Raw genomic sequence first — 15,926 nt, forward strand, 5'->3', positions numbered from 1 at the left:
ACAGTCTCTGCTCATCCAAATCTTGAATTTTTCCAGATAAACTGAAGAAATAGGCTGAATGATAGGAGTATAGAAGATTATTTTTAATGCAATACTCACAAGCCATTTGTATTTGTAACAGTTGGTCACTGTAATCCATCCTCTCGATTCTCAGAAATGTATTCCTGCGTTTAGCTGAAGTTAATATGAGGTTTGGGCAAACAGACTTATCAACAGCGTATATTGTTCTGGTAGTCGCCTGTAGGTTTATTGCCGGTGTTTTGTACTAGCAGAAAACCTACAGGCGACTACCAGGACGTACCCCTCCGCCTTGGCTCAGCAAGTACATTATCAGGGGGTAGGGATGTCACAAATCCAGAAATTTAGAAGTCAATATCTATGATTCCCTTTACCCAATTCGATACCACGGTAAAAAACAAAAGAAAACAATAAACACTGTGTGCTAGTGTTAAAATGAAAAGTGAAGTTAAACAGGTCATAATTACAACAACTACAGCTGTCAAAGTTAACGCAATAATAATGTGTTAACACAAATTTTAAAGCTAAAGTGAAGATACTGGTATATATGAAACTAGAAAAACCTAAGGAATCCATTAGTACCAACCATGTTATACTAGCTTGTCGTGAAGGAGGTTAAATAAAGCTCCAAACTTACGTTCAATTTTGGCGAGGACAAACTGTCATGGCCATTTTCAAAGGGGTCCCTTGACCTCTGACCTCAAGATATGTGAATGTAAATGGGTTCTATGGGTACCCACGAGTCTGTATTGTGCGATGTAATGTAAAAATACCGTATTACAAATAAAACTTCACTTAAGTAAGAATACGTAAGTACTGTCAGCAAAATATACTCAAAGTCTCAAAAGTCAAAGTAGCCTACTCCCTTTCAAAATGTTACATTACATGTGATATTGTTATTAATGCAGTTATAGCAGTATATCAATGTTATAGCTGAACTCTGTATAATTAAATGAACACGGTATGTAAAATCTTAACCTGCAACCTGTAAATTAGTGGACTTCTATTAGTACAATAATTCTCCTCTTAGTGTGAATGTAGTGGTGTAGAAATATGAAGTAGCATGAAATGATAATACTTGAGTGGAGTGCCTCATTTATGCTTGGAACGCATGAATGTGTGCATGTGTGTGTGTGTGTGTGTGTGTGTGTGTCAGAGCATAATACAGTATGTGTGTGAGTGTGTGTAACAGGCTGCATGTGGGGAGGTCTATTACAAACATACAGCGAGAGCACAGCAGTGGGGACTAAAGGGGAGAAAAGAGAATAAGAGTGAGTACCTTGAAGAAAAAGATGAGAAAGGCTGAAAGAGAGAGCGAGAGACGAAGGTGAAAGCCAGGTTGGAAATTGATGGTGTAATTGTTGACTGCTGGTCGACTCTTATCTTGGTTTCTCAGGGCTGTTGTCTGGGGCAGGCTGGCTTCTTTCTCGCTTTCCAATCTCTGGCTCTCTCTAGGAGTGGACCCAACCCGTACACTGTTCTTGATTCCCCCCCCCCCCCCCCCTTTGGCCAGCCCTCGTATTCTTCTCAATCCCTGTTGTTCTCCTCCTTTCTGTCATATTACTGTGGCCTCATCCCATTGAGCATCTCTCTCTTTCTCTTTGCACCCCTCTCTTCTCAGACAGCCAGACATCAGGCAGAGAGCAGTGGACTGGAAAAGAGCAGCAGGAGAAAGGGGGGTGGGGTGGAGGGTGCAGCCAGTCGGGGGGTCAAAGGTGAGTCTGGAGCAGGATAGGGGGTGGCTGAGGGGGCAGAAACAGACTGTCTCTCTCTCTTTCACCCCCTTCCCCAGCACACAAACCAGACCAACACCTCAACAACAGGACTATTATAGCTGCAGCTGCTGATACAGCTGAGCTCAAAGGAGATCCCATAGTGCTGGACTCGAGGTGAGGCCAATAAGGCACCAACCAGAGCCAGCAATAATAATCAAGCATTGTGCTAAGCTAGCAGTGGTGTTTCCATAAAAGTGTGAAGGAGGAGACCTTGGGAAAATTATTTATATTTGGCTCAAGGGGTTAACAGGAGTATTTAACCGATATTGTAGGAAGTGAGATTTCCATGTCCAGGCATGCAGACTAATCATGGGTGACAAAAGGGTCACAAAGATGCCCCGGAATTCTTTATTTTTTTAATTTTGCATTTTGGTGCATTCTTGCCATGATTTCTATCCCTGGCAAAGGCACCAAGTTATGCAAGAAATGTATAAAATAAAATATTTTACCTTCAAAAAGTATACTATTTCTCTCCTTACTGAACAAAAACATTATTACATTATTTTTCAACTCGTTTTTGCTCAGGCTATTATAATTAAAAATGTAGAGCTCAGACGACATTTTGGCCAGGATGGAGACACCAGGTGAAAGACTGAACGAACCGTCCTGAGGGAGTTATAAGGGGAGCTAAAAGCCTGTTGATGCGCAGAAGGAACTGTGAGGAATAATTAATCAAAACAACACATTTTATGTGCACATAAGCACGGAGGGTTCTGTGGATCAAAACTACACTAAGTGTAACCAGCGGATATCTGTTGCATCCGTGCGTAATTGTGGCTTGTAGCGTTGCTGGTGGCTTCGTGCTCGCCATTGTCACACACATACAGTCACCCGGTGAGTCCGACAGCAGCAGCGCTGATGCGGAATACCGGAAAATGCTGACCAATCAAATTAATCTGGGCTTCTTAAAGAGACAGGGCGCTGAAACGGAGCGTTTAAGACATAGGGTGAACACAGGTATATTCAGACAGACAGGATGAGAAAAATAATGTGTTTTTTGAACATTAAAGCATGTAAACATGTTCTAGTAGAAACCCAAAATACAAACATGAACCTGGAAATGAGCATGATATGTCCTCTTTAAATGTCCAACAACGTAATAGATCCTTGAAAACTTTATGTTCAATTGCAATTTGTTTAAGCAGACCACCAAAAGACAATTGGGTATTAAAGGGTTAATCTGCTCAGTGGCTAGCAGTAGAAGGCTCTGATTGTAATGGGCAGCTCCCACTGTGAAGGTAGGCTGCATGTGTTAAGAGTATGTGAAGTATAAACATGCTGTCCGTATCAGGATCACACATCCAGCTATATGTTGGTCTGTATTTACTGCACGCTGTAATCTTGTTGTCTGCAGGATCTCATCACGTCTATCGTGGGCAATATGCAAAGCTGACAAGTAGGTGGGGAGGCGGCATGTGTCGACATAAACAAACAGCAGCTTCGGGATATTTAGGCATGATACCGTACAACCTGTATTTACTTCTCCTTCGAGTCAAAAACAAGTTTTTCATACGAGGCAACAGTAGCAGTTGACAGGTTACCTCGCTGCAGCTGCTGTAAACACTGTATGTTTCACTATAGATGAAGAAAAGGAGCAGTGACTCATGGGGGCTCAGCTCATGCTGGAGTCGTCATACCATGAGGCAAAATCTGATTAGTCAGGGGGGGGGCAAAGGCGTCTCACTCCTCTTCATCGCACTTTCAATCGTTTTTCTGTGAATCACGCCGGCTCTTTACTGAGACATCTTCCAATGAAACAGTATTTCACACATTGTCCGCCGTCCTCTTTCACACTTGCCAAAAAAGGGCCCTATGGTGCTAAAAAGAAGTACTTGCTGGAGTAGTAAAAAGCCACACTGGTCTGGCATTGATTTCTCAACAATAAAGGGGTAGCATAGACTTCCCAAGACTTGATGGGCGAGTTCCCCATTAGGGAGCGCGACGCTAAGTTAACTTTGAATTTCCAATTAGCGGTGCTGTGCTGGGTAAACATCTATGTTCTCATTCAGGAGGGGCTAAACGACTAACTTTGATTTTCCGACAGGGTCGAGATGACGCTAGACCAACAGGGCACGACACAAGCAAAGAGGGGGTAGCTCAGTCTCCCGACAGCTACGGAAAAGCTAAGCTACTCCCACACCAGCTAGCTCAGCCGAGCTCTAAGAGAGCAGCCATGTAGGGGCCCTCCTGCTGCCGATAAGCCTGCCCCGGCCCCCTCTGTAGTGCCTACCCTGGAGAGAGGCCATTAGCCCCGGCTGCAGCTCCTTCCTGGATAAGCTGCAGCTTACCAGCACTGCGAGCTGCGGGGCAACTTTTTATTGTCCTTTTCAAAACTTTATGTGTGAGTGTGGGGCGACAGCCTGGGAGGGGCCGGAGTCTGCAATACAGTATGTGTGTGTGTGTGTGTGTGTGTGTGTGTGTGTGTGTGTGTGTGTGTGTGTGTGTGTGTGTATGCTCAAGCTGCGAGCTCCCGGCACTTCCTGCCCACTAACGGCCAGTCCCACGGTAGGGAGGGCGAGCTCTATCGGACCAGAACAATGCCAAAATAAGGCTGTCATAAAAACAAACTAGCATGCTCTGGTTAGCACGGGGAAAGAGGAGGGAAGGGGCCTACTCTCCTTTACAACCCCCCCCCTTACCATACACCCCACTGCATCTGCATCATTATTCACACACACTCATTACTGCACACAGTCTCAGATATCCAGTCCAAGACCAGCATTATTTTTCATCTTTTGCTGGTAGCTCATACTCTTATGCAAACAATGCATGAAAACAAGCAAGAGCTGAATATGCATAGGCATATACTCTATGCAAAGTACACACACACACATAATAGCATTGTTGCCACAGACAGTAAACAATAGGAACCTCCGCATTCACACTGGGCCCAAACAGCTTTGACGTGTCACCAAAACCAGAATAACAAAAAAGAAAACAATTCCGGCGGTCCTCTGTACACAAAACACAGTGCAGACGACTGAGCCAGAAAACATCTGCTGAGTCGGGACAAACAAAACAACAAGCAGCCGACGAACAGACGCGTCGGGGGCCTCGGTAAAACACACTGAATACCTTACACGGTGCCCCCGAAACACAGTTGGCTCGCTGACAAGGTTTTTGGCCGAGCATATTAACATCTCGATCCCGATTCCAGCTTTTTACAATTTCAACCACGGCCAGGGGGACGGGCAGACCCAGGATGAAACAGGATGAAACAGGAGAGATGAGTGCAGCTGCTATCTGAAGAGGAAATTACCGGACAAGTATCAAATATGATGAAGATTTCTCTCCCCGAGTCTGCCTTTGACTCAGCTCGAAGATAAAAAAAACACATTGCATGGCCAAAGACCCTCTAAATGGATGGATACTGCTGTATAGAGACTATAACATGAAACTTTAATGGTTTAGCAGGAAGACATGATATCGCTGTAGTGGCAACTCATTAAAGGAATAGTTCAACATTCTGGGAAATACACTTAATATGAGAAGATTGATAACCACTCTCCTCAGAGTACTAAATATGTAGCTGGAGCCAGCAGCCGGTTAGTTTAGCTAAGCAAACGTTTCCACACTCCTGCTTCATAACTGTTCCTTCAATTAAAGCTAGGGTGGTAATCTTCCTCGGAAACCTTTTTTTTTTTTTTAAATCTGGTATTTGTGGCTGTCGCAGGACTATAATAAGCATGATAAGTTGGGTTTTAGTTAGTTTTTTCATGATATAAAACGTGCTCGGCTCACGATTGGTTCACACGGTGACCTCCATACCACGGCTTCACCGCCCGATCATTACTGCGCAGACTCTGGCTCCAAATGACGTCTAAATACCAAAATGACAGCTCCCGTATCTGCAATATTTTGGCTTAACTTCTGTACAGTGCGAGGAAGGGGAGACGCGTTGTCCATCTAGATATACAGTCTATCGGCCCTATTAGCCATGTTCGTTGTTTACGTTCATTATGATTATTTTGGGGGAGTGGCTTTGGAAGGAGGTCTGAAGCGACGGGCTGTCAGTGTTACCGACTTTCTCGCTAGATTTAGCGATTTTTGGAGCTAGTGCTGCAATGGGCTTTTCGATTGGATCATTTTCAAAATCTAGCGTACTCTTGCTAGTTTCTTAAGATTACCAACCCTAGCTTTAACTAATACATTGACAACACAACGACATGAACCAGTGCTTTCACAATTGCTCACCGTCAAACCTGCTGTATGTTCATATTTATTGAAATACTGAGTTGTCATCACTTTTTATGACTTTGTTTTCATTGAACCCTGCTCAATCACAAGCAGGCAAAAAAATCCATTTAACCTCTCTAACTCTGTGTCCTATTTTACATAAAATCTTGGATGGAAACCCAGTTATTGATAGACGCACACAGAGAGCAGAGCAACACAGAGATAGATAGTGAGAGAGAGAGAGAGAGAGATGCTGGCGGACAGCAGATGGCCAACAGTGGTCAGCTGGTAACAAACAAGCAGGTCAGGGCTCTCCTCCACCTCCGTTCAGCCACTCATAAATAATGCAGAGGACACGAGCCACCCGGAGCAGCTCCAGCGAGCTTCTTCTGAGGGACCTCCAGAGTCACATGAAGGAAGATAGAGTTTGTTGTGCACAGACCTTTATGTCATGGCGTGGGGACTCTCTCCATCTGTTCCTTCATTTGTTTTCAGACAACAAGTGATTAGATTTGTCTGACGCCTCTCACCGCTGCATTCTGACATTTTTTTAAATTACATTGATCAGCCCGACAGCAGGCGGGGGGGAATGAGAGGTCAGAATGAAAAGCTTTGATAAACTTCCACAATACAAGAGTGAAAAGATTTGGTGCATCCAGCAGTACAGTACTCGCTCTACGGATTCGCCTCCAGGAACGTCACCATATTGGATTTTCCACCAGCCTGACTTTCCTGGAAACACGTTTCCTCCCTCAGGGCTTATTTATTTATTGATTACCCCAAAGGGGGGGGGGGGCTGCATCATTCATCGAGGATGGCAAATAGTTATTACTGCCTTGTGTTCTATATTCTGAGAGTATTGCTTTTTCTGCGGAGCAATAATGTTAATTTTTTGACAATAACGCCAATACGACTTCATTTAATTTAACTGAATTGATTTGGGAGAAGGATCCATACGGCTGATTCCGAAGCATTCGGGGTTACTGCGGCTACTATTATAGCCACCAAAAGGATTATACTACTTCCCTCTATCCAAGCATAGTTCTCCCTCACAATGGGGCTGAATATGCACTTGTCTGTTCAATTAAAGTTGAGCTATATAAGTGGTAATGCTTACACTTTGGCAGTGCAAAAATGACCTCGTTATGCTACTCGAATTGAGCCGAAACGAGCGAGAGAGAGAGGAAGAGGGGGAAAGAATATGAATGCGCAAGAGGGTGAGAGAGACAGAGGATGAGAGAGAGAGAGAGAGAGAGAGAGAGAGCTCAAAGGGAAGGGCTAAGTTGCAGAGGAGCAAAAGCTTCTCGTCTCGGAACAACTGCAATCACAGCCGCTGCCAAAACCCTCTGGATCCATCTTCACTGCCTGATGGAAACTTCTCAACCGGCCTTAAAGCCACTGAGAAAGGGGGGTGGCGGGTGGAGGTTGTGCAGTGTGTGTGTGTGTGTGTGTGTGTGCGTGTGCTTCGGCTCGTGCACAGTTTGTGTTCTATACTAGCGGTGTAGCATTTACGGTAACATCAATAAATTATGGCTGCGTCAACTTTGAGACATTAGAAACGTTCCTGTAAACAAGCGACCCAGGAGGAGCCGGAAGAGCTCAAGGCACTGCAGATAAAGAAACAGCATCAAACATCAGCAACACTTAACACAAGTCGCATGCTGTAAATAAATAGAACACATTATGCAGATTGGGAAATTCCACAAACACAAACAGCATAAAGAAACACCCCGGCAAATTCACAAAACACAGTCTGATACAGAAACAAGCAAGTTATAAACTGTGTCACAATTCTAATACATGCAGATTCTGAAACGCTAATGTAAAAGAACAAAATAAAGTCTTATGCATTCTATAAAAAGCTGGATTTTTGAGTGTGCTGTTGATGTAGACTATTGTCCCACAGTGCACAAAGAAAATTGCGGTGCTACAGCTGCAAAAAATGTAGATAAATTGCAGGTGGTGGTGAGAACCGCTCCGGGAAGATATAGGAAAGCAGAAAATAAGTATTAAATCACTGGAAAAAAGCATTGTACTTTCTCTTTGTGAGGTTTAATTCACGGTGTCCTTTGATATGCGTAGTCTATCTTTCCTTAGTACAAAATCCTGAAGTGCGTTTGCATGTTAACTGCACTAAGAAAATTTTCATGTAGTCTTTGCAATTACATGTAAGATGTATAATGGAACTGGGACACAATATCACAACGTAAGTTTCTGTGGGGGGCACTACAATCTGATGAACAACATGCTAGGAATTATTTTATTATCATTTAATTTTTTATAAATAATGATCAGTAATGTGGATTTAAATTGTGAGGGTGCAGGTCGTATCCACGCGGACCCTACTCAGACTACAACAATAAAAGCGATAACTTCCTGCTACCTCTGCATAGACTCAAATGAAGCAAATATATCGATTCTGGCATTAAAAAATTGATTTCAAAATCGATTTTTTCCCACCCCTGGTAGCTAGCATCTCAAATAATATCAGAATCAATGGAATCAAATCTAAAACAAACATCCTTAGTTTACTTCCCAACATCACTGACAGGTGGTTAATCGGGCATGTTCATTAGGTTTGCCGCGGTAGTCGTGTTCCCGGTGTTACACGGTGTTCAGGCAAACACCGATTACATTACTTGCCTACCGCCCCCACCGTCGTTTTGCTTTTTTTCCAATAGAAATAAAACTCATTTAGTTCATTTTCACGTATCAGCACTGTGTTATCAACACTTAGTCGCTACAAACTGAAAGTGAAAATGTCTGTTCCGGAGTGTCAGCTCAGAGCAGCAGGAGTCAGATTTGGTGTGAAAGCGAAAAGAAAAGGCGCCTATTTGGCAATTTTTCAGATTTAAACCCAAAGTCAGTCAAGTCAAATCAGTGTTATTTGTATAGCCCAGATCACAAATCACAAATTTGCCTCAGTGGGCCCAAAGCTAATAGGGAGCCATAACGTTAAGGAGGTAATCCCGGTGTGTGCGGCGCAGCGGCGCTAGGTGGAAACCTGCGGTCCCGCAGCGAAAGCTCGACCAGAGAGGCCAGACACACAGCCTTCCAACGTTAAAGATCAAAGTAAGTGTTCTACAGATATTGTCCGGTATAAATCGGTAACACCGGTGTTGTCACAAGTTTCCTCACTGTGACATCTCCAATGTTCATCAGTTTTTAAATTCGTCGTCACACTTCCTGGTGTTGACTTGCAGCGTTTCTATATTTTCTTGTTTGTCAATTCGCAGAGCACTTCTCTACATCCTGTATGTTTTGTCTAACTGGTGAAAGTGTTTCCAAATGTGCTTGTGTTTTGTTAAATTGCAGTGCATTGAGCTATCTCAGCCGCCGCAGATTTACTCCAGATCAATCCAGATTTACAGCGCAAAAGAAAGATTGCTTTAGGGCACAGAAGAGGTGGACGGTGCTGTTCTCTTAGTTGAGGTAAAACTGTTTTTTAAAAACTAGCAGATGGTGGAAGGGAGAGAAAGGTCAATTAAACAACCCTGAAAAAAAAGGGCCATTTATCCTCTGCAGGAAAGAAAGGCACATCGCCTGAGGTTAGGGAGGGAGGACACGAGGAGCAACAAGGTTCAGGGTTTTTGGCTAAATTTGGACAAAAACTTAAAACTGTAAGTTGTCTCATCAACTCTGATTATGATTATTAAACAAGACACAACATGATCAGAGATCAGTGACATGCTAATGTTTGTAAAAATCCTTAATGTTCGTGCGTGTGAATCAGCGAGTCAGACTTTCACGTTCCGGTGTCACGGTGTCATTTCAGTCCACAGCTGTGCACATATCACACCTTCTCTCAACACACACACACACACACACACTACCTCGTCTCTGTAGCTCCTCAATAATGAACTAATAGTAATAATAACAATAGGGGCACAGAAAGCATGAAAACATCAGGTTTATATCACTTTGACCCTGCACCCTGTCTAAGCCCATTTACCATCATGGTCCTGTAAACAAGCCTCTTCCCTTCCTTCTTCTCTAAACATCAGCCTGTCCAGCCCAGCCCAGCCCCGCCCCCCCCGCTGTTTCCCTCCAGCACACACACACACACACACACACACACACACACACACGCACGCACACACACACACACACGACCCATCTGCTTCTGCTCTCCAGACCTTGCATCTGGCCTGCCATGAACCATATCTCTGTTCAACACAAACACACACACACACACACGCGCGCTGTGTAGCTCAAAAAAAAAAGCCGATTCTGTTCCTGCAGTATCAGAACAGAGAGGGCATGGCCGGAGATGTGAACTCCCTTCAACTCAGCAGGAAACACAGAGCAGTTTGAAACAGCGAAAACAAAAAGCAAATCTGTTTCTGAAAGAAAGTTTTAAAAGAAAGAAAAGGCGGATAGAGAGCGAATTATATCGTCGGTGGAATGAAAAAAAAAGAAAAAAGAAATCCTACTGTGGGAAGCTGGCACATCAACTGTTGCTCAGAGGAGGATGTGAAGAAATACATGATCGTTAGCGAATTCAGATCCATACATACGCTCCTACGACAACGTACCCAGCATGAACACAGCCTCACCGGTCTCTGTGTGTGTTCCTGTATGCAGAGCTTTTGTGTTACATTATCAGGAGTCATCGCGTTATCACGGCGGTTTACTGTGCATTCAGCTGCTCACCATGTGGGCTGCTGGATCCGTTGCATTGATGCGATGCATGTGACACAGAGATGACAAGACACACACACACACACACACACACACACACACACACACACACACACACACTGACACAGAAGCACACACAGTAGACATCTGGTGCAGTGACGACGTAACGCATATGATGCAGCGTTGGCCCATTGGTGTCATAGACACAGATTATGTCACATATGTGCACACATGCGCAAAGATGTGCAAACACATAGGCTGACGCAGAAAGTGAAGCTGAGGTGAAGTGATTGGTTAATTGATTGATTAATCAGCAACAATTTTTAATCGCTTTTCAAACAAAAACAACAAAAAAAAAGCTTTTTTGCAGCTTCTCAGCTGTTTTATGTGATGAAAATCTTGGGCTCTTGGAAACGGAGACATTCCAAGACCATTTTTTCCTTCGCGATACCAATACCGATACCTGAACTTGTGATATCGGCAGATACCGAATACCTATCCGATACCAATGTGATAAAAATATATATATAGTTATTATTATCTGGGGCTGCACAATATTAAACTGTTAAAAATGTACCTTAAAGAGAGATCTTTCAAGTATTTAATACTCTTATCAACATGGGAGTGGGCAAATATGCTGCTTAATGCAAAGGTATGCATATATTTATTATTGGAAATCAATTAACAACACAAAACAATGACAGATATTGTCCAGAAACCCTCACAGGTACTGCATTTAGCATAAAAAATATGCTCAAATTATAACATGGCAAACTGCAGCCCAACAGGCAACAACAGCTGTCAGTGTGTCAGTGTGCTGACTTGACTATGACTTACCCCAAACTGCATGTGATTATCATAAAGTGGGCATGTCTGTAAAGGGGAGACTCGTAGGTACCTATAGAACCCATTTACATTAACATATCTTGAGGTCAGAGGTCAAAGGACCCCTTTGAAAATGCCCATGCCAGTTTTTCCTCGCCAAAATTTAGAGTAAGTTTTGGAGCGTTATTTAGCCTCCTTCACGGCAAGCTAGAATGACATGGATGGTACTGATAACAGCTGAACTAGTAACAGCTGTTTACTACTGACCATGTATGGATGTGATTATGATTACTATCTTTGTTGTATGGCCTGGGCCAGGTTAACCCTTTGTAAAACATGAACAAATACATACAGAAAACGAATGCAATAGACCCCTGGAAACAGAAACCTTCCATACTGTACATATCGCCGTTTTACTTGTTGGATTTTCCACTGTGAGATGCCGCTAAATGGCTGACATTTTCTTCGCTCTGACTACCGTTACACTCCACTAGCACCGCACTGTTGTCACGTGAGAAAAAACTACCTGCAATCAGTTCTTCTTTGCTGCTCTAAAACAGTAGCTGCCCGTCGCAGACATGATACATCCAGGGCGACAGTACAGTAAAGACTCCTGTTTTTGAGGTGGCAAAGAACTGGTTTTCCAGTTAAACATGTTGATATTATCCTGGGTTAATAGGTGCATAGACTGGCGTACTGGTTGGTATCAAACGCATTTCCGATACTCGTATCGGAACAACTCTACTTGGAAATGTATGAATTGTTTTCTGACCTTTTCTAGACAAAACAATTATTTGCTCAATGGAGAAAATAACCAGCAGATTAGTCTTTTTATGAAAGTAGTCGTTTGTGGCAGCCAGAAGCAAGAAACAACACATCCTCGTTCGTCTAACTTGTACTCAAACGCCACAACAGAATATTGAATGAGTGAAGCTGCACACGTGTACGCCTGAACCCGACTGTAAAAGCATGTATGCGTGATGCATGTGGTCCTTTGTCTGCATGACTGCATGCTGTTTAATTGTGCGAGTGTGTGTGAGGAGCATGAGGAGTGTGTGAGGGAAGATGGGAAGGAGGCTGGCCGTCAGGATGTGGAGTCCATTGTCTGTCCGACAATGAAGAGATCGAGTCGGCAGGAGTCCTGTGGCTCTCTCTCAATGGAGGCATTAACATCTGGGGCCAGAGGGCTGCAGCGTGTGTGTGTGTGTGTGTGTGTGTGTGTGTCTTTGTTGCAACTGCCCTGGATAAAACTGGATTTTCAAGGCTTTTTTTTCTCCCCTGTGCCTGGGAATAATGCAGATATCAGGAGGAACACTTCAACAAACCAAACAAGACTCTTGTAATAATCTTCTCTGCGTATTTATATCACGGATTACGTCCATTCTTAAAAGGTGTGTGAACTTGATTTTCACAAATTAAAAAGGTGAGTAAAGGGAATTTTGTGTAGGATTATCCCTCCGCTACACTGCAAATGTCAACTCATGATGCTGAACCCCACAGCTTCTATTCCTTTCATTAATCTTTTGCAAATGACACGGCGGCGGCGCGCAAACACACCAACCTGCCCGCCCACCCACCAACCTGATGAGGAAGAAATCCTGTGACAAACTTTTTATGAGGAAAATGACACACATATCGAAAGTGGATCCTCGTATAAAGTCATCCCTCCATCCCTGCATGGCAATAACACGGCTCCAGTAACTTCTCCCACAACCTTTACTGTCTTTATTCTGAAGGGCCACACTCCCCCCCTGTGCAGTCTGTGAGTTAACTGGCAGTGGCACCATCCAGCTAGTAAAAATATAAAGACAAGGAAAAGCAGGCAGACCCCCCACTCCTCCTCCTCCTCCTATAACACCACCTTTTTACACAAATCCCTGCTCACTGTCCAGCGTGGACGCCTGCCTGCCTGCCCTCCTCTTCCTCCTCCTCCTCCTCAGTAATTACAATAATCACTCAACTGAAACTAATACTTACTTCATTAAGGCAAAAAAATCAGAAGAGGAATAAGCGGGGGAAACACTCCAAAGTGATATCTCAAGTCAGTGGAACATTGTCACAAATAAGAGCATCATTTTTTGGAGTGTCAGCTGAGCAAGCGGGAAATAAGAGGCAGCAATTCGTAGGGACTCATTGCTTTTATGGCACTGGAAGTGGATGAGGGCTGTCATATACTATAACTATAACTACTATGTGAAAATTAACTATTAAAATGTGTTTTCAGTAAGATGCTGCATCCACGTGAGCACACACTACATCTCTATTAACTATAAAAGCCTCTCTTCAGGCGGCCAACAGAAGTCACAAAGTAAGTTAGGAGTATTTATGGAATATGATATTGATGCCACAGAAGATGCAAAACACTATCAAGCTAAGAGAGGCTCCTAAAAGTTCATTATAGGGCACCACACACACTCACAGACATAGAAATATAGCAGGTAAATAATAAAATATGAACAGATTTCCCTCTTGAAGTGGTGCACAGATATAATTATGGCAGCATGAATAGTATATGATATGAAGTGTGATATAGTATAGTCCCAGTATACTGGGCTGTGGTTGTGGAGCACTGGATGGATATAATATAGAGAGTATCCAGTGAAGCCCAGTAGTTGATTCCCTTCCAGCAGCTCCTGACCGCAGTGCGCTGTGTTTACACTGCGCGAAACGGAGATAAAGTTGCATCACATTGAGCCTCCAAACAGCACAACATACAGCACATAAACCAGCCATTTACACATCGCATCCACATCGTCCTATTTCACAGAGAAAACAGAGGGCTTCATGGCAACAGTTGGAGATCCGGAGACTCCGGATCAGGATCTCTACCTCTGCTTCCCTTCAGCCTACTTTTAATCCAGCCGCCTCGCAGCACCGCAGACAGCATCACGACACAAATAATAACTTACCTTATTATTATTATCCCGGTGGTGATGATGATGGTGAAGGTTCCTTTCCTCCTCGTCTTTTCTCCGACGACTGATATCCTGTTCTCCCCTCTCTCTCTCTCTCTCTCTCTCTCCGTTATCTCGGATTTCTTTTTGAATTTCAATTATGAATTATTCCACATCCTTCATCTATTTCAGATGAATTCGCCCCGCGGTTTCCTCTCGTCTTCTTCTTTTCCTCTGTTTTTAGGTTTTTGTAGATGGTCGGACTAGAAGGCGAATGAAGCCATATGATCCTGTCATTCAGTTTCTCCACAGAGGAACTGGCTCTCTCTCTCTCCGCGCAACTCCCTCCCAAGGCTTTGTAACACGAAACCAGAGGAGGAGGAGGAGGAGGAGGAGGAGAAAAGGGGGAGAAAAGCGTGAATTTAATCCACTATCTGGGACGAGCTATAGATGAGTCTATCCGCCTCTCTGCGCACAAGTTTCAGCAGTCAGTCAGTCAGTCAGTCAGTCAGTCAGTCCGCACCAAACACACACACACATAGCGGAGCGGTCGAGGCGCTGCGTCTCTGTGCCAACCTCCACTGGAAACGATGTGTGTGTACGTGTGTGTGTGTGCGCGTGTGTGTGCGTGCGCCCCCAGCCTGCTCCTGCAGTACTCATCCCAGCAGGAACCTGGGAGCAGTTCAAAAAAAGGCACACAAACAGGTCTCCGCCCATTATTAGCCTCTGAACAAGGGCCCCGACACAGACGAGGGGCCCCCAGCTCCAGCAGCCATTACACAGCTTCATTAAGACCCGCTGCATTGTGTGGTGAGGGGAGGTCTGTTCTGGCAAAGTGCCTCAACCTGAGGGGTCTGACCCCGGGACACTCCGAGGTCCTTTTTAACGGTGCTGGGGAGCAGGGTGGCCCAGCTGGTTAGAGAGACCATTGTTAGACTGGAGGGTCTAGTTCTTCACCACTTCCTGCCCCACTGAAGCGCCAGTGAGCAAGGCACAAGCCCCAATAAACCTGCTCTGTAGTTGAGCTGGTCTTTTCATGTCCCTGTAAGGCAAAGCAAATGTTCCACAACAGGTCAATATACAGCGTTAGCGGTGCTAGCCGTCTCTTGATTCTTGGTGCTGACTTGAACGTGAGCCGGTCGTCCTCGCTAATGCTAACACTCCCAGTAAATCAACATATCTTCTTAAAAACTAACTTCCAATAGTCTCCTCCTTTTCGGTTTGGATCATTTGGGTCTTGTAGACACGCTGCAGTATTTCCTTTCCTTTTCTCCAATCAAACATGGCGTCAGTAGGCCAGGCTACTATTGGCTCCTGAGAGTTGGGGGGCGGGATAGCGGAGGCTGCAGGTGCAGCATGATTGACACATTCTTCAGTAAATCATGTGCTTAAAGATCAGTAACTTAGAGCCTGTAGTTATACTGCTGTTGGTTACTCTGTGTTTAAGATAATGAATAGTGAGGTGAAGTCCCTTCCCCCCCTAAGGTCCTTATTTCTGAAAAAATATGTACAAATATTAATCACACAAATGATGTTTGTCAATTAAAAACATAATTTGTCAAGTCAATAAAGTCACAGTTTGTCGTAGTATCATTTA

General features: G+C 44.0%; 1 protein-coding gene across 2 annotated transcripts in view; it reads right to left on the reverse strand.

The window, feature by feature from the left end:
- The window catches only part of sema4c (sema domain, immunoglobulin domain (Ig), transmembrane domain (TM) and short cytoplasmic domain, (semaphorin) 4C), a 128,377-nt gene extending 113,467 nt beyond the window's left edge, over positions 1 to 14,910 (reverse strand). For both annotated transcript variants that reach the window (XM_074637246.1, XM_074637245.1), the window contains exon 1: positions 14,345 to 14,910. The gene's annotated coding sequence lies outside the window, so the exon portion shown is untranslated. The remainder of the gene's footprint in view (positions 1 to 14,344) is intronic.
- Positions 14,911 to 15,926: the final 1,016 nt, after the last annotated feature.

Source organism: Sebastes fasciatus, chromosome 6 (genome assembly GCF_043250625.1).
Source record: "Sebastes fasciatus isolate fSebFas1 chromosome 6, fSebFas1.pri, whole genome shotgun sequence".
NCBI classification, from domain to species: domain Eukaryota; kingdom Metazoa; phylum Chordata; class Actinopteri; order Perciformes; family Sebastidae; genus Sebastes; species Sebastes fasciatus.